This window comes from Astatotilapia calliptera, chromosome 3, assembly GCF_900246225.1.
Source record: "Astatotilapia calliptera chromosome 3, fAstCal1.2, whole genome shotgun sequence".
Lineage (NCBI taxonomy): Eukaryota > Metazoa > Chordata > Actinopteri > Cichliformes > Cichlidae > Astatotilapia > Astatotilapia calliptera.
Window position 1 is genome coordinate 30,265,006 of NC_039304.1, and position 22,371 is coordinate 30,287,376.

Sequence of the window (22,371 nt, forward strand, 5' to 3'; positions counted from 1 at the left end):
GGTTGTCATCCATATGGGTCGTAATCGTTGAAAGGCTGCCCATGCTTTCCCAATTCCGTCATGCTCCACGTCCCCGTCACTGCTAAAAGTGCAACCCAGATACATGAACCTGTCCACCTCTTCTAGTTGCTGCTGCTGCTTCACAGTTACCGCTGTGTTTGATGGTGTAGCGTAACCAACTCGCATAATCTTCGACTTCTCACCGCTGATCCTGAGTCCTATTGGTGCTGCTTCTCTTTCCAAAGATGAGGTTGTTTTCTGAAGAGCCCGGAGTGTTGGTGCAAGTAAGGCTATATCGTCCGCAAAGTCCAAATCTGTGAACTGCTGCAGGGGATCACGTCCGGCGATGCCCATCGTGTTCGGTCCAATTGCTCGGCGCATGACATGGTCAATGGCGATGTTGAAGAGGAATGGCGATAGGACGCAGCCTTGTCGCACACCAGTATCGATGTTAAAATATTCCGTGATGCCTTTGTCTGTTCGGACGCAACAACTAGAGCTGCGGTACAACGCTTGGAACGCGGAAATGAAGCGGTCGGGTATGCCGTAAGACTTGATGATTTTCCAGAGCGTGTCTCGATTAAGGCTATCAAAAGCCTTTATAAAGTCAACAAAGTTCACGCATAGCCTTTGCTGGAATTCGAGGCTCTGCTCAATAATTGATCTCAGCGCGAATATTTGTTCAATGCAGGACCTTCCACTTCTAAAACCCGCCTGCTCCTCGCGTAACCGTTCGTCCACCGTTCTCAATAGTCGCCGAAGTAATACCTTTCCGAACACCTTCCCTGGGATGGAGAGAAGGGTGATGCCACGCCAATTATTGCAGTTTGACAGATCACCCTTCTTTGGGAGTTTCACGATGGTACCTCTTGTCCAGTCGCCGGGTACTTCGCCTCTTTCCCAGCATTTGTTGACCAGAGTTGTCAAAGCTCTGACCAGAACGGGGTCCGCGTACTTCAGGAGTTCCGCGGTGATTTCGTTGGCGCCAGCTGCCTTTCCACTCTTGAGAGACTTAATTGCCGCCTTTGTCTCGTCCATAGTGAAGGGGTCAGTGTCAACGAGTTCATCATTTTTGGCTAACTCATTGTCCAACTAGGGCGTGTCTGGGGTTGATTCAGGAGGTCTTTGAAATGTTCTACCCAGCGCTTATCTTGGTCTTCCTGCGTGACGAGAGGTCTGCCATCTGTGCTTTTAATTGGCACTCCTTGACCCGAAAAGGTGCCAGTGAGGTCACGCACGATCCTGTATAGCATTCTCGTATCATTCCGATCAGCAGCTTCCTGTGCCTCCTCTGCTTTCCGCTCGACCCCTTCGCGTTTATCCCTTCGACAGCTTCGCTTCACCTGCCGATCAAGGCGTCGGTACCGCTCCTCTGTGGCTTGCTGTTGTTCATTTGATGTCGTCTGATCCCGGGCGATATTTGCTCTTCGTCGTTCATCGATTAGCTGCCATGTTTGATCTTGGATCCAACGTTCCTTGAAGGTACCTCTTCGCCACCCGATGGCCTTCTCAGCAGCTGGCCGCCACAGCAATTTGAAGACACTCCCAGTGTGCCTCCAGATCTTCGACTTCTTCCAAAAATGGCAAAGCGATTTCAGATCTCAACGTTATATCGGTCGCGGAAATCGCAATCCTTGAGCTTGGCAACATCGAAAGAGCATACGCGGCGAGCATCTTGTCTTGTTCGTTTGAGCCGCAACTGGATCTTTGCCATAACAAGATAGTGGTCAGACCAACATCCGCGCCGTGTCGAGTGACTACGTCAGCAGTAGCTGACCTCCATTGCCTCGATATGCAAATGTAGTCGATCTCATTTGCTGTTAGACCATCCGGGCTTCTCCACGTCTTCTTGTGAATATGCTTGTGACGAAAGTATGAGTTCCCGACGCAGAGATTGTTTGCCGCACAGAAACTAGTCAATCGCAGGCCATTGTCATTTTTATTCGCGGACGATCCATGTGGGCCAATCACCTGCTCAAAGCCATTTCGATCAGGTCCAATCTGTGTGTTGAAGTCGCCCATGAGTATGACGAGGTCATGCCGGTGCACCTCGTCCAGAACAGTTTGAAGCTCGTCGTAGAAGGCTTCCTTGTCCATATCATCAGCGTCCTCGGTCGGAGCATAAACTTGAATCACAGTGGTTTTCGCATGGGCAGATATAAATCTTGCCACGATCAGTCGTTCAGAGATTGGTCGCCAACTGACCAGAGCGGCTACGGCTCATTCCGATAGGACTAATCCAGGTACTGCACTGCAGTGGTTTGTATCATATCTATCTAATAGACTCCAATTTGTTCATGTAAATGGAGAGTCCTCTTCACACACTGAGGTTAATTATGGAGTTCCACAGGGTTCAGTGCTAGGACCAATTCTGTTTACACTATACATGCTTCCCTTAGGCAGTATCATTAGAAGACATAGCATACATTTTCACTGCTATGCAGATGACACCCAGCTCTATCTGTCCATGAAGCCAGATAACACACACCAATTAGTTAAATTGCAGGAATGTCTTACAGACATAAAGACCTGGATGGCCGCTAACTTTCTGCTTCTTAATTCAGATAAAACTGAGGTTATTGTACTCGGCCCTGAAAAGCCTAGAAATATGGTATCTAACCAGATTCTTACTCTGGATGGCATTACCTTGGCCTCCAGTAACGCTGTGAGGAACCTTGGAGTCATTTTTGACCAGGACATGTCCTTCAATGCACATATTAAACAAATATGTAAGACTGCGTTCTTCCATTTGCGCAACATCTCTAAAATTAGAAATATCCTGTCTCAGAGTGACACTGAAAAACTAGTTCATGCATTTATTACTTCCAGGCTGGACTACTGTAATTCATTATTACAGGGCTGGACCAGGTGACCCTGAATCCTCCCTTAGTTATGCTGCAATAGACATAGGCTGCCGGGGGATTCCCATGATGCATTGAGTTTTTCCTTTCCAGTCACCTTTCTCGCTCACTATGTATTAACAGACCTCTCTGCATTGAATCATATCCGTTATTAACCTCTGTCTCTCTTCCACAGCATGTCTTTTATCCTGTCTTCCTTCTCTCACCCCAACCGGTCGCAGCAGATGGCCGCCCCTCCCTGAGCCTGGTTCTGCCGGAGGTTTCTTCCTGTTAAAAGGGAGTTTTTCCTTCCCACTGTTGCCAAAGTGCTTGCTCATAGGGGGTCATATGATTGTTGGGTTTTTCTCTGTATCTATGAAGCGCCTTGAGGCGACTTATGTTGTGATTTGGCGCTATATAAATAAAATTGAATTGAATTGAATTAATCCCACACTTTTAACGTGATCAGTGACGTGTCCCGCATAAAGTATGCTCTTCTTGTCGCTGACAGTTCGCCCACTACCAGTCCATCTTACCTCGCTCAGGCCTAAGATGTCCAACGTGTATCGCTCAAACTCGCGCAGCACTTGTGCTAACCGTCCACTCTGGAATAAAGTTCTGACATTCCAAGTCCCGATCCTTGTCCTTGTCTTTGCCGTAAAGAGGGCGCTGGGCATCAGGCGATGGACGTCCGATTGATGGCTTTCTTCCATCGCCGTAATCAGACGGCGCTCTTCACCGCTAACATCCCGTATTCGATATTTCTCTCTTGTCGTTTCTGTAGCGGTAAAAAAAAATTTATGGGGTCGGGTTGCTAGCCCAACCCTCCTCCTTTCTCATCCGGACTTGGGATGAGTTCTACGTGCTAATAAACAGCCTAAAAAATGTTTCAGCTCAGAAGAACATTTACATTTTCTCTGCAGACAGTGTGGTTTTTTTAATAATGATAATCATGCAGTAGATAATGAGCGAGTGTGGAATTAGATTCTATTCTAAATATTGTATAAAGAACATAATGAATAGTGAAAAATTGAAATAATCACTCTAATCTGTTGAATACTGGTCTGCGCTCTCCCTTTACACCTGTACACTCCATTATGGGGTTAATAAGCATATTTAACTTCCTGGATTTATTTTTCTTTGGATGTTATCCTTTCATACACACACTCAGTGTCTTCTCCATGGATCTCACATCTGATCATTATCTTATCACATTTTGGGTTCCTAGAAGAATAAAAAAAACTCACCCTTTTCATCAATCCTGACTGACTGGCTGTGTGTAGTAAACTGAAGGTAACAACCTCTCCAATGAAAAAATTGGACCAGTTGGGTTCAACAGTTAGCACAGCATCTAGAATCCAACACAAACAGATCATTAGCAATCCGAAACAATTTTATGTACTCAAAGCAAAATCTGTTCATGAAATGAAAATACATTGAAAAATAAAACAATGGAAATAGAAATGGGATGTGCTGTACAGTGATGAACTACGCTGAGAATAATCTTTACTGAATAAAAGAAATTTAAGAGAAAACGTTTCAGTCACCTCAAGCATGTCCAGTGCAGAGGAGCACTATAATAAAGACAGAGACATTATCAAACTAAAGACAAACAACTATAAAATAAATCAAACACGTGTGGTTGTACCAGTGGCTGCTATGATTTGTATGCATTAAATTGTCACTGTTGGAAAAACAAACCTTTCTTAGATAATCTAAGGCAGCTCCACTCTGATCTGAGTCAGTGCACTAAAATCTAATCCAGTCTACAAACAACCATGTTGGTAACAAACATGAGAGTCCTCTGATCACATGACCTGAAATGGTACAAATGACTGATGCTCTGTTCTTCTTACTAAAACATGTTTATGGATCAGTATGAATCAAGCAATAGAAGTCAGTGATGTACTCACAGAATAGGCCCAGCTCACAGAGCAAAGTGGCTCCCATCCTCACATCCAGCAGTGACACGTCTGAAAACTTCTACAACTTTCTGTAAAGAGAGAGAGTGAAGCAGCAGCACAGCAGATACCAAAGAGCTGTGAAGGAAACCAAGAGTTTGTATTACTTCTCTCTGCTTCCTTCCTTTTACACAGAAATAAAAATGTAACAAGATCTAACTAAAGCATGATGTACAGTGGGGCAAAAAAGTATTTAGTCAGCCACCGATTGTGCAAGTTCCCCCACCTAAAATTATGACAGAGGTCAGTAATTTGCACCAGAGGTACACTTCAACTGTGAGAGACAGAATGTGAAAAAAAATCCATGAATCCACATGGTAGGATTTGTAAAGAATTTATTTGTAAATCAGGGTGGAAAATAAGTATTTGGTCAATAACAAAAATACAACTCAATACTTTGTAACATAACCTTTGTTGGCAATAACAGAGGTCAAACGTTTACTATAGGTCTTTACCAGGTTTGCACACACAGTAGCTGGTATTTTGGCCCATTCCTCCATGCAGATCTTCTCGAGAGCAGTGATGTTTTGGGGCTGTCGCCGAGCAACACGGACTTTCAACTCCCACCACAGATTTTCTATGGGGTTGAGGTCTGGAGACTGGCTAGGCCACTCCAGGACTTTCAAATGCTTCTTACGGAGCCACTCCTTTGTTGCCCGGGCGGTGTGTTTTGGATCATTGTCATGTTGGAAGACCCAGCCTCGTTTCATCTTCAAAGTTCTCACTGATGGAAGGAGGTTTTGGCTCAAAATCTCACGATACATGGCCCCATTCATTCTGTCCTTAACACGGATCAGTCGTCCTGTCCCCTTGGCAGAAAAACAGCCCCATAGCATGATGTTTCCACCCCCATGCTTCACAGTAGGTATGGTGTTCTTGGGATGCAACTCAGTATTCTTCTTCCTCCAAACACGACGAGTTGAGTTTATACCAAAAAGTTCTACTTTGGTTTCATCTGACCACATGACATTCTCCCAATCCTCTGCTGTATCATCCATGTGCTCTCTGGCAAACTTCAGACGGGCCTGGACATGCACTGGCTTCAGCAGCGGAACACGTCTGGCACTGCGGGATTTGATTCCCTGCCGTTGTAGTGTGTTACTGATGGTGACCTTTGTTACTGTGGTCCCAGCTCTCTGCAGGTCATTCACCAGGTCCCCCCGTGTGGTTCTGGGATCTTTGCTCACCGTTCTCATGATCATTTTGACCCCACGGGATGAGATCTTGCGTGGAGCTCCAGATCGAGGGAGATTATCAGTGGTCTTGTATGTCTTCCATTTTCTGATGATTGCTCCCACAGTTGATTTTTTCACACCAAGCTGCTTGCCTATTGTAGATTCACTCTTCCCAGTCTGGTGCAGGTCTACAATACTTTTCCTGGTGTCCTTCGAAAGCTCTTTGGTCTTGGCCATGGCGGAGTTTGGAGTCTGACTGTTTGAGGCTGTGGACGGGTGTCTTTTATACAGATGATGAGTTCAAACAGGTGCCATTCATACAGGTAACGAGTGGGGGACAGAAAAGCTTCTTACAGAAGACGTTACAGGTCTGTGGGAGCCAGAGATTTTTCTTGTTTGAGGTGACCGAATACTTATTTTCCACCCTAATTTACGAATAAATTCTTTACAAATCCTACCATGTGAATTCATGGATTTCTTTTTTCACATTCTGTCTCTCACAGTTGAAGTGTACCTCTGGTGCAAATTACTGACCTCTGTCATCATTTTAAGTGGGGGAACTTGCACAATCGGTGGCTGACTAAATACTTTTTTGCCTGTAACTAGCCAACTTAAAGCTTTCTGATTAACCGTCTCCATTTCAACTTGGGTTTAACGTGCGGACTTCAAACCATTTACCAGTTTTTAAATTGTGTTGATAGGACACGTAAAACCGATGTTTTTTGTTTTTTTCTGAATAAAACAGTGGCGTTTAATCTGGGAAGAAACGGTAAAAACTGTGTTTTCTAAGGAGAGCGCTAGCGAACAGGCTTTGCTTGTGAGTGAAAAAAAAAAAACTCCTTCCCTATTGGTGGAAAAAATGTACCATGTCGACCAATCAAAAAATGATATGGCAGCATGTGGCATTTGTTTGTTTAGGAGTGACCGGCGAGAGAGAGCGAGTGAGCGAAAGAGAGAGAGAGAGTTTTGATACGTGAGAGATACGTGACGTTTACCGTGTTTGGAGTCTCAAGTGTAGTGGTGTAGTCGTTGTTTTGTTTTGTGTGTGAGTTCTACTAGTGAATGTCACAGTTGCCACCAAAAGCAGATTGCAGTGTAAACACTGAGTGACACACCTGGGGCCCGTTCTTCGTACCTCGCTAAGTAGGTTAGCCGGATTAGATTGTTGACGATTTCGCGTGATCCTGGATCAGTCGGTTCCCCGAAGCTCATCCGGGACTTGCTGTCATAGCAACAGAGCCGTAAGCGTAAACCTGCTCCCGAGCAGGTTTACTTTATGTAAACAGGATTAGATCGCGGCCACGCAGGTATGTCCGCTTCATTTATACGAAAGCAACAGCAATATTTTTCCACTGTTTCACCATAAATAAATATTATCAATGTAACTAAAGATAATGCAGCACTTGATCCTTTTATTGATGTCACACAGATACATACAGGTCATTTCCTAAAAAAGGGAAATGTACTATTAACATTCTATTACATGTATGTGATTATTACAGATGTAATTCATATTTCAGAGTAGTAATTGTAAATTACTTCGTGTAATCAAGATGAGAGACCACGGCTATAAAAGCGAAGGTGGATTTGGGAAGCCTGTCGCAGCCATGTCCTGTCCGTATACGCGACCAACCCATTGCGGAAGGTGCAAGATTGATAAGGAGAGTCCTCAGAATTCAGCGTATATTGCGGGACAGACAGGATCCTTTAGCTCAGCGCGACAGTGTGCTCATAGAGAGATATCGATATTCCCGTGAGGGTATTATTTACTTAACCAACTTGTTGACGAGGGGGTGCAGGACCACCACCTGTCTTTTTTTCCTCTGCCCTTTTCTTGGTTGCTGTTATGAACAAACTAACAGAGTATTACAGGCCAGTATTACCTTGCCAAGAGACGCAAAGCAATCTAAGAGATAAATATTACCATTCTGTAGAATACTCCTGTATTTCACTTTTACTTGTTCCCATGTTCTTGTGGGTCCTGTTGTGGCTCTAATGTGAAAGGGGATATAATATAACATATTATAATATAATATAATGCCATATGATATTGGACAATATAGTGTCATATGATAGATCTACCCTACCGCCTACTGGTGTTGGCCAGAGGGGCCGATGGCGCGATATGGCAGCCTGGCTACAACCGTAGCTGCCTCCACCAGTGTGTGAATGTGGGAGTGAATGAATAGTGGTATCGTAAAGCGCTTTGGGTGCCTTGGAAAGCGCTATATAAACCCAATCCATTATTATTATTATTATTAAATTACCTACGAGTTTGATTTGTCAGCAACTTTCTGCCAGCCCTCTCTCCTTGCTTTTGCAGCCTTTGCAGTGTTCCCTTGCGTTTTAATTAAACTCTGAAACTCCTGAAATCCCTCACTCATGATTTCTTGCTCTGCTGCCGGAAAATACCGAGCACGCCCCTTGGACATTTTCGCCGACCAATCAGCGGGTTGCCGATCAATGTTTCTACTATCGATGCGTAGCCCCTTTTACGACACCCAGTGATGTCACATTCCTGCGTCCAGCTGTAGTAATCGTCAACAGCAGGTGTGTTCGGGGAACCGGATTAGCGAGCTCACGGTTAGCGCGATGATTTGATCTTGGATGTGTCATTTGATCTTGGATGTAGTAAGCGACGTACGAAGAACGGGCCCCTGGGCCCTATTTCAGGAAGCCGGTTTAGTGCAAACTCTGAGTAAGTAAACCCTGAGTTAACGAAAACTCTGGGTTTTCGGTTTCACAAAGCGAGTTTAGATTAATCCTGAGTGAGTTACTATGACGACACACTCCGTGAAGCTAACCTGCCCCCTAGCAGGTTTACTTCAACTAACCCTGACTGTCTCCGCCTCTTTGTCGGAAACCTGACTGTAGGAAGTGTCAGACATGGCATGCCCCTTCCTTGAAGAGCCAGTAGATGTTGAAGCCCAAATTCTCCGCAGAGCTCTCCGCCGGGAGAGAGTGATTAGAGCGCGTTCGGACATTTTATCATTTCCTGATGATTTTCTGTGTGAACGTCACCGTTTTTCAGCACAATCTATAATTTATTTGAATAACATCCTCAGGCCTAATATTGCTCATGTGACACATCGCGGACATTCTTTCAGTTCTGTACATATTATTTGTATTGCACTTCGGATTTTTGCAAACGGGAGCTTTCTGTATAATATTGGTGACGCTGAGCACGTTTCCAAGGCTACCGTCTGTCGGGCAGTCAGGAATGTTACAGTTGCACTGAAACGTCTCCTGTACTCGTTTGTGGTGTTCCCCGGTCATAGACCCACAAGATTTATCAAAGAGGGATTCCACAAAATTGCAGGTATCAGGATGAACGAAACTTAATTCATGATGTGGTGATATTTGAACTACTACTTAAATGTTACATTTATTCTCACCGTTCCCAGGCGTGATTGGCTGTATAGATGGCACTCACATTCCAATCATTGCTCCTTCAGTAAATGAAGGAGACTATGTGAACAGGAAGTCTTTCCACAGCATTAATGTACAGGTACATAGTTCCCTGTAGCATTTCAAACTAACAAATTATTTCATTATAGTAATGGATGCTAATTTGTGTTCTCTGCACTGTGAAGATCATATGTGATGCTGCCAACATTATCACAAATGTGGAAGCCAACTGCTCAGCCTCTGTGAGTGGTGGTGGTGGAGGACCCCCACCTGTTTTTCGGGCCTCCGCTTTTTTTTCTGTTGGCTTTCTGTCACATTTGAGCATACAGAGTAAGCAAATATGTACTTGTAATGTGCTCAGATAATTTCAATAAGTGCTTACAGAGGGGAAATTAATGTAGCCTCTAACTGCAATTGATTTACATCGGACAAACAGACCAAGCGCTATGGCTCATAATACAATTACACCTTACTTGTTTGGACTATATTTTTATATTTCATTTTTACTTGCTGCCAGGAACGTTTGGGGCCTGTTGGGTTGCACCTGCGCTCACATCACATCATAAAATAAAATGTATAAAATAAAAAATAAAATATAATAAAATAACGTGTTAAATGGGTGGAAATCCCTAGATCAATGTTTAAATTAACACTCACGCATTGACTCTGTCGGCTATGTTTTGCCATGCATGCTCCCTTTCTTTTGCAGCTGAGGCTGTGTTACTTTTTTCCCGCAAAATTTGCATGTTATCGGCATATGCTGCCATCAGAATTTCGGCCTCAAGCGCTGTAAAATACATTGACCGCACCTTCTTTCCCTCCGTCTCCATGGTGACTCGCTTAATCTGTGCTCCACTAATCAGGGCTTTATGTATCCTCGTGCGCGCGCTTAACTTGGGGTTAAAGCAACTCCGCGTTGACTGAACGCAAGGAGGTATTTCTGTAGTCTATTGATACTAGATAGTGGAAAAGGGGTGGGATTAAATAAGCTTACGCTTCTTCCTGCTCCTTTTTGAACATCGACGTTATTTGGAGTTGTGGTTGCTCGTTTTCCTTTTGTTTGCTTTGTTCATTTGTTTCTTTTAATTCTATTTTTTTTATACTTTTTCAACATGTTCAAAATAAAGATTCAATCAATCAATCAATCAAACTAATTGTTATCAGCCTTTCTGAAACCGAATATTCTGAGTTGGACAGTTCGGGGTTACTCAACCCTGAGTATCGTTTTTCACTCTGAGTTTTCTAAACCGACTTCCTGAAATAGGGCCCCGCTGTCAGACCTGCAGGTTTATCCCTGTGCTGTTCTCCTCTGTCTTAGAGTGGACACAAACTATGTACAATTGTATGTACAATAATGTACAATTTGTATTTGCATTTCAAGTTATGAAAATGATTCCTTAAACATGCTTGTGGTTTTTACAGTCAGAAATATCACTTTCTACTCGTATTTTACATTTTGTCTGAATTTAGATAACTTGTGCTGATACAGTTTGTCAAAATGAGAAAATAACAGATTGGCAAGATAAACAGTTTTTAAAGGTGAAATATAGAGGCTAAATCAAAACGAGTCAAAAACGGCCAGTTATACCCTGGACCCCAGAGGGTTAGAGGCTAAAAGCAAAGATGTCACCAAGTACTGTTTATATTTGTGTGTATTGCTGCAGCTTATTTGAGTATTAACTTGGTGCCTTTGGGTGAAATAATGGTAATATGAGGGAGCGATCTATATGGTCACAAAGAATAGCCACTTGTTTCTGTGCTACCAAAGTTCCCCGGCTTTCATTCAAAATGTGTTTATCGTCAGCACCGACACATTAAACTGCTTAAACATTATAAATGTCTTCAAGCTCACACTGAGGCCTGTGGGGCACAATCAGCCACTGAGACAGTTCACACATTTATGTGTATTTGTACATGAATATTTCATACTTTAAGGCTGCCTGTTTATTTAAGGGAGATGAACAAAATACATTGGAATTGTACATAATCACATCACAGATGATAAATTAAATAGATTTTAAGTAGATGCTTGTGCATTCTTAAAGTCTCATATGTTGCATTGAACTATGTGATCTATTCAAAGCCTCCCAGTCAGTGCTGTTCTCCATGCCTGTCTGACTGTACACGATGTTATTAGCACAAACACTTTAAAGGTATTATTTAGGACTTCAGCAATAATACAGACAGCAATGTAGTTAGCAATAAAACAGTTTAATTGGGAATTAACAAACAACAAACAAACATCTGTCTCCTATTTTTTGTCACACAGGAAAGAAGCATCAATATCTGATGAGAAGACTTATTTCCTTTTTGGGGGGTTTTCAACAGGAGATGAATATCTCTAACAAGTTGATTTGTTCACATTTTCACATCTTCATTTTTAAGTGAAATGTGCATTTTGAGTTTATACACTATATGCATATAAGGAGCTTTATCACCAATGATAACTACCCTCATAAACACTACATGCATACAGCATTCAAATGGATTTAAACTGCAGTAGCTGCATAAATGAGGACCAATGAACTGTTACTGTTTCCTTCCTGTCACAGATGTAGTCACTGAGTTTGCTGCTGCTCCTTTGCAACGAGATGATGATACACTAAAGACTGATGCACAAAATCTATACACTGCTTCAAATATACATTGAATACATTTGGTGTGAAGCCCCGTATCAGCTGATGAACACAAACTTCATACTTACTGATGTTCATGTAAATGTTCACAGCAGGTGTTGGTAATCCATGCACTTTCACAGAAGTGAAATGATTAACTAAAAATACTTTTACATTGTAATCAACAAAGCAGAGTGTCACTAATTCAAAGTATCTCATTAAACTAATGCAGACTCCTTTAACATATCTTTACCTTATGGTGAAATTTTAGTTTGGTCATAAGTTCACTCACAGGAAGTAAGCGCGCACAAGTTAAAAAGGAAATGGTGTCCTTAACCAGAAGTGACTGTGAGACAAGATGAAGTCCTCTCTCAGCTCCTCTCTGTTTTCTTACAAGTATTCGTAACTACTGTATTAATAAATAATGAAATTGTTTTGCAGTATTCAGTAACTCAGTAATGTTGCTAAGATTGTCTAACTTTATAATGACAGTCTGTTCAAACTTCAGGAGATAATCATTTAGTTTCAAAAACAGAAAGAAACTCAACGACAAAAATCTGATTAATGACATTTACAAACATTTCACTCTTGTACAAACTGTTTTCAGTGAGATCAGATGAAGTAAATTCAGATGATGAAACTCAGTTACACAGCTACATTTTTGGATAGCAGAGCACAGTTGCAAACACAGCAGCTGTTTATAGACTTGAATGTGTCTTACAAAATTTGAGGTATAAGTATCACAGATCAAATAAAGGAAGCAATACGAGGAAGCAAGGCTGAGTTGCCATGGAAATCTGATTACGTACAGTTACTAGTGAAATACAGTTGTGCTTACTTCCCTCCTTGCTTCATAAGATGGTGGACTCCAGCTCATACTGAGGCGATTTGCCACAGAGTGTCAAGAGGAGGGAATGAGAATCAGCACCGACAGCTCTGAGCTGTGATTTTCAGCTCAGAAACGATGAAGTTCTAACTGTGGTTTAGGGATGAGTTGTGGCCCAAAACACAGGCGAGTGTGGAGTGAGAGATTGGCAGCAGGATTGTGTGATACTGGATGATATACAGTGATGGACAATTTGGAAACATATTTAAATATTATAAGAGAGATTATTATAAAAGAGCTGTTATGAAAAAAAATGACCTAAAACTCATTTTGAACCTTTTAAAAAGATGATTAAAAACATTTACAATAAAATTTGAATATTTATAAGAAATCAAACAAAATGACAGGAGAAAGAGTATGTGCAGTTATTTACACTGCAGGATTAACCATTTCCTGGACTAGTTCTTTTAAACAGTCATACAAGACATCTGATGTTTGCCTGAATAGGAAGTCTTGCAGTGTCACTTCTCATGACATGGACGAAGTGCTGCACAAGATTGTCTTTTGGAAAGTGGAGAATCACACAGGGTGATCTGCAGGTGGTTCTTGTGGAGTCTTGGTTTTTGTTTTGTGTTTTTTTTCCATTAAATGGATTTTTGTGGCTGGGTCAATCAACCACTAAGATGACACTAAGAACCCAAATTAACAGTATTTCTGTCCTGCCTGGAAAGGCAGGGCTCAATGTCTACTCACAATTCTTTAGTGACACACAAAACTCACACCATGCATAGACATCCACTGCTGAGTTAGTCTGCAAGGTGGCTCTTACTATATGTTAGTTAAAACTCTGTGCTCTGGACCATATACCATATGCTCAATAGTGCAACGGTGCTCTCTAGCCACAAGAGGGATCTCCCACACAGTTGACAGCCTTTCCAACAATTTCATTGATACATACATATGAAATGAAAATACACATTTGTGCTAAAAGTTCTATGTCCTATTTTACTATTTGTACATGTTTACTTTTATGGCTAAAAGTCTAGATTTTGCCATTTGGACTTTTTTTCTTTTGTTGTTGTTTTGTTGTTCATTTAACTCTGTTTCACAAGTCTGACACATTTATTCAGCATGTAACAGCTACAAAAAACTGATCTATGGTATATATTTGAAAGAAATATAAACTCAGGCAAACAGGATCATTGCTTTGAATTCAAAATCTCCTTTTCACTAAAAGTGACTTCAAGTTTTTAAAAGACTTTAAAGAGAAAAAGAGAGGGAAAAAAAAAGAGCGCTGCTGTTAAGATTTTAGAGCTGTGGCTGAATTTGGATTGACATCATTGTAGTCAGAGCTCTCCTCTGGGTCACCACGTTGCCCTGTTGAGGTGATCAAATGAAAGCATTTCAAACACCCTCTGTTTTGTCCACAAATGCATTTATTATCAGTGAGAATAATTACCAATGTATATTTTGCATTTCAAATCTCACATTTTGTGCACTCACTTGTCTTGTTAATGACTCTGAGCTGAATCACAGATGTGACATTGGTGTAATCACCTTCTGCTGGACCTGAAATAATAATCTGATTGACTTTAATGTTAAACACAGTTACTGTATCATCATCCAGCTTCCACAAGCTCTGTATTAATGAAAGTGTAAACTTTACCATTTTCAGTGTTTTCACATCTTCTGACTGTCTCATAGACACAACGATCACCTGCAGGTCAGAGAAAATCAGTCACCTCATGTCTGTGATACTAATTTAAACACAAATGTTCTTGCAAATAACATTTATATTAAAAGCTGCAGCAGATGTAACAAGTACAGTCTTGTTGCAAATAGGATCAGAATATTTGAAACTACATGAAAAACTAACCATGAAGAAGAGAGGAGTACACTTGCTGCTGATCTTCATCCCGATTGAGCGTCTGCTCATTAGCAGCACCTTTATTAAAAATTATAAACAATATGTTTGTTTTATGTTGTTGTGGATTATACATTCTTGTGAACAGTTCACACTTTATGACCCTGTGCTGCATCTGTTTATTTAGTCATTTTTAAAAATAAAATATCTAATATCAGAAGAAGAAAAAAAACAAAGTCTCACCTTTGAACTTTTTGCAGCAATACAAGAGCAGGAGGAAAATCAATGTAATTCCAGAAATTAGTCCAACAATCATCAGAACAGGAAACAAAGAGATTTCAGCAGTGGGGACATCTGCTGTAGTTGAGAAACATATTTAAAAAACTGGACTGAATAAGTCTGGACTGGACTATAAGTTATTATAATAACATGAGAGAAACAGATAATACACCAGTGTCTGCCAGGTGCAGCCCACACAGTCTCTCCTGTGTAATTTACTCCCCATAGAAACGTTAAGCTTCTGTTTCAAATCATACTTGGGTAATGTGTCAGCATTGTGCTCTTTTTTTTCAGTAATAATAATTATACAGTAGATATTGAGCCAGCCTAGAAGTGGATTCATATCGTCATATATTCTAAATATTGTATAAACATAATGAATACTGACAAATTGAAGTAATCACTCTAATCCAGGGGTGGCCAGCCCGCGGCTCTTTGCCTGGTTTCATGCATTTTTAACAGAGTGGCAGAGTTTTTATTTTTTTGTTGAACGCATTAGCAAGCCATTCTGCCTTATATGTCAGACGTCATTAGGGCATTTCATAGCTTCAAATCTCCAGCTCCACTTCAGCTGACTCCATGCTAACATCGACCAGGAATTTTCAAAAGGGACTGAACTTCGCAGGCACCAGTTGGCCACTTTGAAAAGTCAGGCAGAAAAGCAGATACTGTTTTTCCAAAAGTTTACAAAGCGCTCAAAGACCGTAACACTTGCATTGTATCAGCTGGCTTGGAACATTGCACGGGCTAAAAAGCCATACAGTGAAGGGGAGTTTGTTCAAAAATTCCTCAGTGACATTGTTGAAATCTTGTCTCCTGAAAACGACAACGTGTGTCCCGCCACACTGTTGAACACAGAATATCGGACATTAACCTGGCTATTGAATCACAGTTGCACTCTGACCTTCAAGCGTGTGGGTATTTTAGCGTCACATTGGATGAGAGTTTGGATATACAAGACAAGCCTCAGTTGTCTTACATCAGATAATGATCTTATCTATCACGTTTTGTATTTCTTGAAGAAAAAACAATAAACTCACCCCTGTGATCAATCCTGACTGACTGGCTGTCCTCTGTGTAGTAAACTGGGTTTCCTCTTCCTCCTCTGCACCTGTAGAGTCCTTCCTGTGAGACACTGATTTGTCCATTTGAGTGGAAAACTGCATCTTGTGTGGTCAGAGGTTCAGAGGAGTTCTCATCTCTGTACCAGTAGTATTTCCATCCAGATGATGATGATGAGTTCACAGAGCAGGTCAGGGTCACACTGCCCGCTACTGGAATGTCTCTCATATCAGACGTTATTTGAGCCCTTGGTTGATCTGCTGTTGAATTTAATCAAAGGGAGAAAGAAAATTAAGCCTGTGTGTGGGGTAAATATATACCACACACAGGCTGGGAACACACCACCCTTATATTATCTGCATATCTCTGTTGTATACATACTGTTCTGTGTCCAACAATACAAATGAAGGACAAACCAAATGTAAATGGTATGAGTACTCTTACAGAGACCTGTGATGCATTTTATTCTTTTAGGCAGCTGTGGCTACAACTGTAGCTGCCTCCACCAGTGTATGAATGTGAGAGTGAATGAATAGTGGTATTGTAAAGCGCTTTGGGTGCCTTGAAAAGAGCTATATAAAACCCAATCCATTATTATTATTATTATTATTTTTAATTTCATTATGATTCTTCTTTGGATTTATAAAATAATACTTGTGCTTATTCTGTGTGATTCCTTCTTATTACCACAACAGAAGACACAGAACTTCTTACTAATGGAAGTTTATAATTCCCAGATCATGTAGCAGCACAAAGTAATTTGAAATAGGAACACTTTATTCATTTTTAATTTCAGACTTTCATAAAGCATTTTCATTTGTTTACATTATTTGCTCATGGCAACAGTTTGCTTTGATTAGGAAATACTCTTCTTCCTACATGATCAGAAGAAACAAATGAAATTCAAATTCAAAAATGAACATATCTCTGTATCTATAAACCTCCTGTTGAACACATACACACTGATATCAAAAACTCACACATCACTGTTTGTTCCATCAATACAACAAAATGTATAAATTTATCTACCACTGCTCATGCAAAGTTCTCAAATAAAGTGTGTGAAAGCATCAATTTCATGACAAAAAATGAAGAAAAATCTTCACACACTTCACCTCGGTTGGCAAAGCAAACCAAAAAGTCAGTCACTAAAAATGTTTATTGATGCCACCAAGTCACTCTCTCTATAGCATGCCTCATCTCACAGTAATGCAACTGAACCAGGAAAACATTGCATTACAGTGGTGCCTCGCTTAAACGCGGTTCACCTTTCGCATCCTCACTGCTGATTTTTTTATTTTATTTTTTTATTTACAGTGCATTGTGTTCTTCGTCCTAATTTGCTGTAGACCATTGTCAATCAATCTCGTGCCATGTCTCCTGTACAGAATGCATTCAGCTTATCAAATTTAAATAAATCTTCGATCGCTAGCAGTGTGAGTTTTATCCCCAACAAACACAACAATGTTGATGAAACATTTTGCACCGTCATTCTATAATACTGGACTTTTTTTTCTACAAAGGTTTGAACTTTGAGAGTGTTTAAACCAGAGGGAAAGTATGAAAATTTTAATGAGAGAAAAGTCTGAAATGTCTGAGAAAAGTGTATAAAGTGTGTAGTGGGCAGTTTTACAGCCTTAAAAAATCTATAATAATTGTAAAAAAAAATAAAGCTGAATACTTCATTGATTTCACCCATCAGTAGCTCTATCAATTGCAAAGACAACTTCAAATCAAATAAAAAACATACAAATCTTATTATCTCTAAATAATGGCTAATATAATGTGTGTAACATACTACATCTCTTTGGATTGTTACAATAAACCTGCTCATCATCTGTTCATTATTTAACTTCTGACAGTACCCGTTACTCTTTGCCAGGGTACGGACATCTACAACAGACAGGCTCAGCCCCTTTCTATAGGTGCAGAGAAGGTGCATAAACAAAAGCAAACACCACAAACAACAAAGGTAGCTCATGAATGATTGGCAGGTTAAGCCCACACATTTTGTCCACTTTCTATTGCCACAGAAATGACTTCGGTGTCTGTTTGCAAAAATAATTTTTCTAACAATTTTCTGTTTATGTATTTCTGTCATTATTGTCCTCAGGTGATGGAGCAGCAGGTCAGCATTGGCGTCTCTATACCAGCTGAAAGTTCATGACACAAAGTGGTGACAAACTGTCTACAATGAGGCTACTATCAGCTGCAGCTCTTTGTCTGACTAACAATGTAACATGCTGTCACACTGCCCCCTGCTGGTATGATTGTTGTTCCTGCTGTCAGTGTGGCCCTGGGTTTACCTGCTGTTATCAAAAAGACAAAAAGAAAACACAAAGCCATTGAACAACATTTTAAAATGTGCTTTCATTTTATTTAAATTCCAACTTCCAAGAAGAGATGTCTTTGCTGAGCACGCATCATTCTCAGGGACTCCTCTCATCCTGCCAATAAACTCTTCCAGCTCCTCCCCTTCAGCTGACGCTACCGGACCCTACAGACTAAAACCAGCAGGTTTATGAACAGCTTCTTCCCCACTGCTGTCACCTTACTGAACTCAGTCCCCTGCTGAACCTTTCCATCCACACCCACTTATCCCTCCTAATGACCATGATCATGACTGTCATTCATTCTCAACATTCACCATATGCTTACATTGGTTACTGCTATAGTTTAGGACACTGAACCAGTATAGTCTCTGGTATAGTGCGTACACTGTTTACTATTATAGTCTGTTCAGAGCGCTACGCTTCCACTGTGAATATATTCATAGCACTCTGTAGATCTGTTTACCATATGTAGCACATCTGTATATATTTAGCAAAGCTTTATATTTGTTCATAGTACATCTGTATTTCTGCCCGTCTGTATAGCAATACAGAACATCTGTATACTATATAGATCATCTGTATATCTGTACATATGTCTGTAGGTCATCTGTATATTTGCTCTCTCTGTACATAATCTGTTCATAACTATCCCACCATTGATTTATACTACCCTTATCTGTATATAATTGCTCCCATTTTTTAGCACTTACTACTCTTGCACTCTGATCAGATGCAAACTGTATTTCCTTACCCTGTATTTATAAATGTGTAATGACAATAAAGTTGAATGCTAATCCTAATTAAATTTATTTTTTAAATACAGTTTAAGATCATTTTAATTTTTTCTGACATAGTAAGAGAGCTACAATTTTGAGGTTAGTCGGGTAATTCAGGTTGTAGATCTCTAAATAAGCACAGTACAAATGTTTGTCCATTCTTTGGCCTGAAGAAGTCACACTGAATGTAAACTAATGCAGTTCACTGTTGAAGGAAACACACTGATGGGTTCAGAGGGATCTGCCTGGTTTCACATTTAGATAACAGAAACATCGTCACCTTAAATTATGTGGAGCTTTGATGTTTCTTTTTTTTCATTATTTAAATTAAATTTCATCCACAGTTATTCTTGTTATACATTAAAACATGCACATGTTGTAATGACAAAAAATATATTGTCTGAGTATTTTGGTTGTAGTGTGTACTGTCAACAAAGTTGGGTAAAATGCAAGGATCTTGGTTAAAGTTTAAAGTTTCAATACATTGGAAATAAAATAGTTTCAATGAAACATTTATTAAACACATATATTTTTTTATAATTCAGATGAGTATTTTAACTGGAGTCATCACATTATTAATCACTGAGGACTTACCTAATACAGTTACAGAGACAGTATTACTGTTCTTTGTATAATCTGACCACTTTGAGCTGCCATAGCACTGGTATTTACCACTGCGATCTGTAGATCTCATTTCTAATGTGTAGTCTTTGTATTCACTGTAGCGGACAAAGTCTCGACCACCCTTCTTGATTTCGTAATACCAGTCAGTGTCTCTTCCTTCATTCATGTCACACTTGAAGGTAACAAACTCTCCAATGAAATAACTGGATGATTTGGGTTCAATAGTTAGCACAGCAGCTAGAATCCAACACAAACAGACAATCAGACAACAGACAATCTGAAACACTTATTTAATGCTCAAGGCAAGACATTGATTGATAACACTTTATTTATATTCACACAAAATGAAAATACAGTGATAAATCAATAAAAAGAAACACAAATAGGATCTGCATTAGAGTCATACAGGTTGAGAATAATCTTTATTAAATAAAAAGGAAGAAATTGAAAAAGGAAAACTGTTCAGTCACCTTGAGCGTGTCCACTGCAGAGGAGCGTACAGAGCACTACAATAAAGACAGAAACTTCAGATATTATCAAACTAAAGACACCAAAATGAAACATAAATAAAAAGCTGTTGGTAATGATGTGTCTCATTTCTTGAGGCACATGATCAATAGTCAGTTAATGACCTTCTTAAGGAACAATCCCACTAGGGTTTAAAGTCCAGTTGCTTTCTTACCAAGCTCCTTAAAACACTTGGAGATTTTCAATGTCTACTATGATCTGAGTCAGTGCACTGAAATCTAATCCAGTCTACAAACAAACATGGTGAAAAAAATCTGAAAAATTAATGCCATTGACAAATTGCAGTGAGTCACTTCTGTCAATAAGAATTTGTCTAGAAGGTGATATTTGTTGATCAACATTGACATATTTTAACTAATTTATGTGTCTTCTACATTTAAACCTGCCTACTGGGAGTTTTTTTTTTTAATCTCCATTTATGGCTGGATGAGCTCTAATCTTCCTTTAGGAAGCAAGTTTCATTTAGTCAGGAGTAGGATTACCTGGACTAAGGAAGCAAATTTCTGTTAGTCTGCATTAAAAGGCCTATTTTTAAATCTAGCACTGGCGTTAATTACTGCCTTTATGTGTTTAATAAAATGTAACCATGATTGGTTACATTTTATATTACGATGTCAAAAGCATCAAAATATCACTGATGGAGAAACAAACCTTTCTTAGATAAACTAAACCAGCTCAACTCTGATCTGAGTCAGTGCACTAAAATCTAATCCAGTCTACAAACAACCATGTTGGTAACAAACATGAGAGTCCTCTGATCACATGACCTGAAATGGTCAAATGACTGATGCTCTGTTCTTCTTACTAAAACATGTTTATGGATCAGTATGAATCAAACAATAGAAGTCAGTGATGTACTCACAGAATAGGCCCAGCTCACAGAGCAAAGTGGCTCCCATCCTCACATCCAGCAGTGACACGTCTGAAAACTTCTACAACTTTCTGTAAAGAGAGAGAGTGAAGCAGCAGCACAGCAGATACCAAAGAGCTGTGAAGGAAACAATGACTTTTTAATACTTCTTCTCTCTGCTTCCTTCCTTTTACACAGAAATAACAACTTAACATAGTCTGACCACCACATCATGTGATACATTTATACTCTCCTGCAGAAACATATCAGGCAGATTTTTATCAGAATGGCAATAAAAAAAAATATATATATACTGAAACTAAACAATAATAGCTTGACTGAGTGCCCAAAATGAGATTTAACTGTGAAGTACTTTAGTTCATTTTACAGCCCAGAAACACAACGAGAAACATTGTTCAGATTCAGATTGCTAACAAGTATCTATCAGGCATTAGATATTAAAGTAACAGCGACGGATATTTTGTTGCCTTTGTCTGCTGCTTGTATGCTTGGTTTGATTATTATGAGCTTTATCACCAGTAATAATTACCCTCATAAACACTACATGTATACATCATTCAGATCGTTTTAAACTGCAGTAGATGCATAAATGAAGACAACTGATTAAACACAACCAAGACAATAAACTTTTACCATTCCCTTCCTGTCACAGATGTAGTCATTGAGTTGGCTGCTGCTACTTTACAAGGAGATGACGATACACTAAATATTGATGCACAAAATCATTACATTGCTTCAAATATACATTAAATAGATTTGAGGTGAGCCCCCATACCAGCTGATAAACAGAGATGTCATACTTACTGACAGCAAATGTTCACAGCAGATGTTGGTAATCCACACACTTTCTCACACAGCAGTGAAATCAAGAACTGACAGTAATTTTATTTTTATTTCATTAAACTAATGCAGAATCCTTTAACATATCTTTCCACTGTGGTGACATCTTAGATTAGTCATAAATTTACTCACAGAAAGTAAGCGTGCACTAGTTAAAATAGAAATGTGTCCTTAACCAGAAGTGACCGTGAGACCAGATGAAGTCCTGCCCCCTTTCTCAGCTCCTCTGTTTTCTTACAAGTAGTTGTAACTGCTGTATTAATAAATAACGACAGTGCCTTTTAGCTTCACTTAGTAACTAAAAAAGCACACTTACACACTTAGTTACTCATTTCCATGGCTAAATTTTTAGATAGCAGAGCACAGCTG

The 22,371-nt window shown here is 39.9% G+C and overlaps 1 pseudogene; it reads right to left on the reverse strand.

Annotated features, from left to right (window-relative positions):
- Positions 1-1,076: 1,076 nt before the first annotated feature.
- LOC113014229 (craniofacial development protein 2-like) lies at positions 1,077-3,553 on the reverse strand (annotated as a pseudogene).
- Between the last annotated feature and the right edge of the window lie 18,818 nt (positions 3,554-22,371).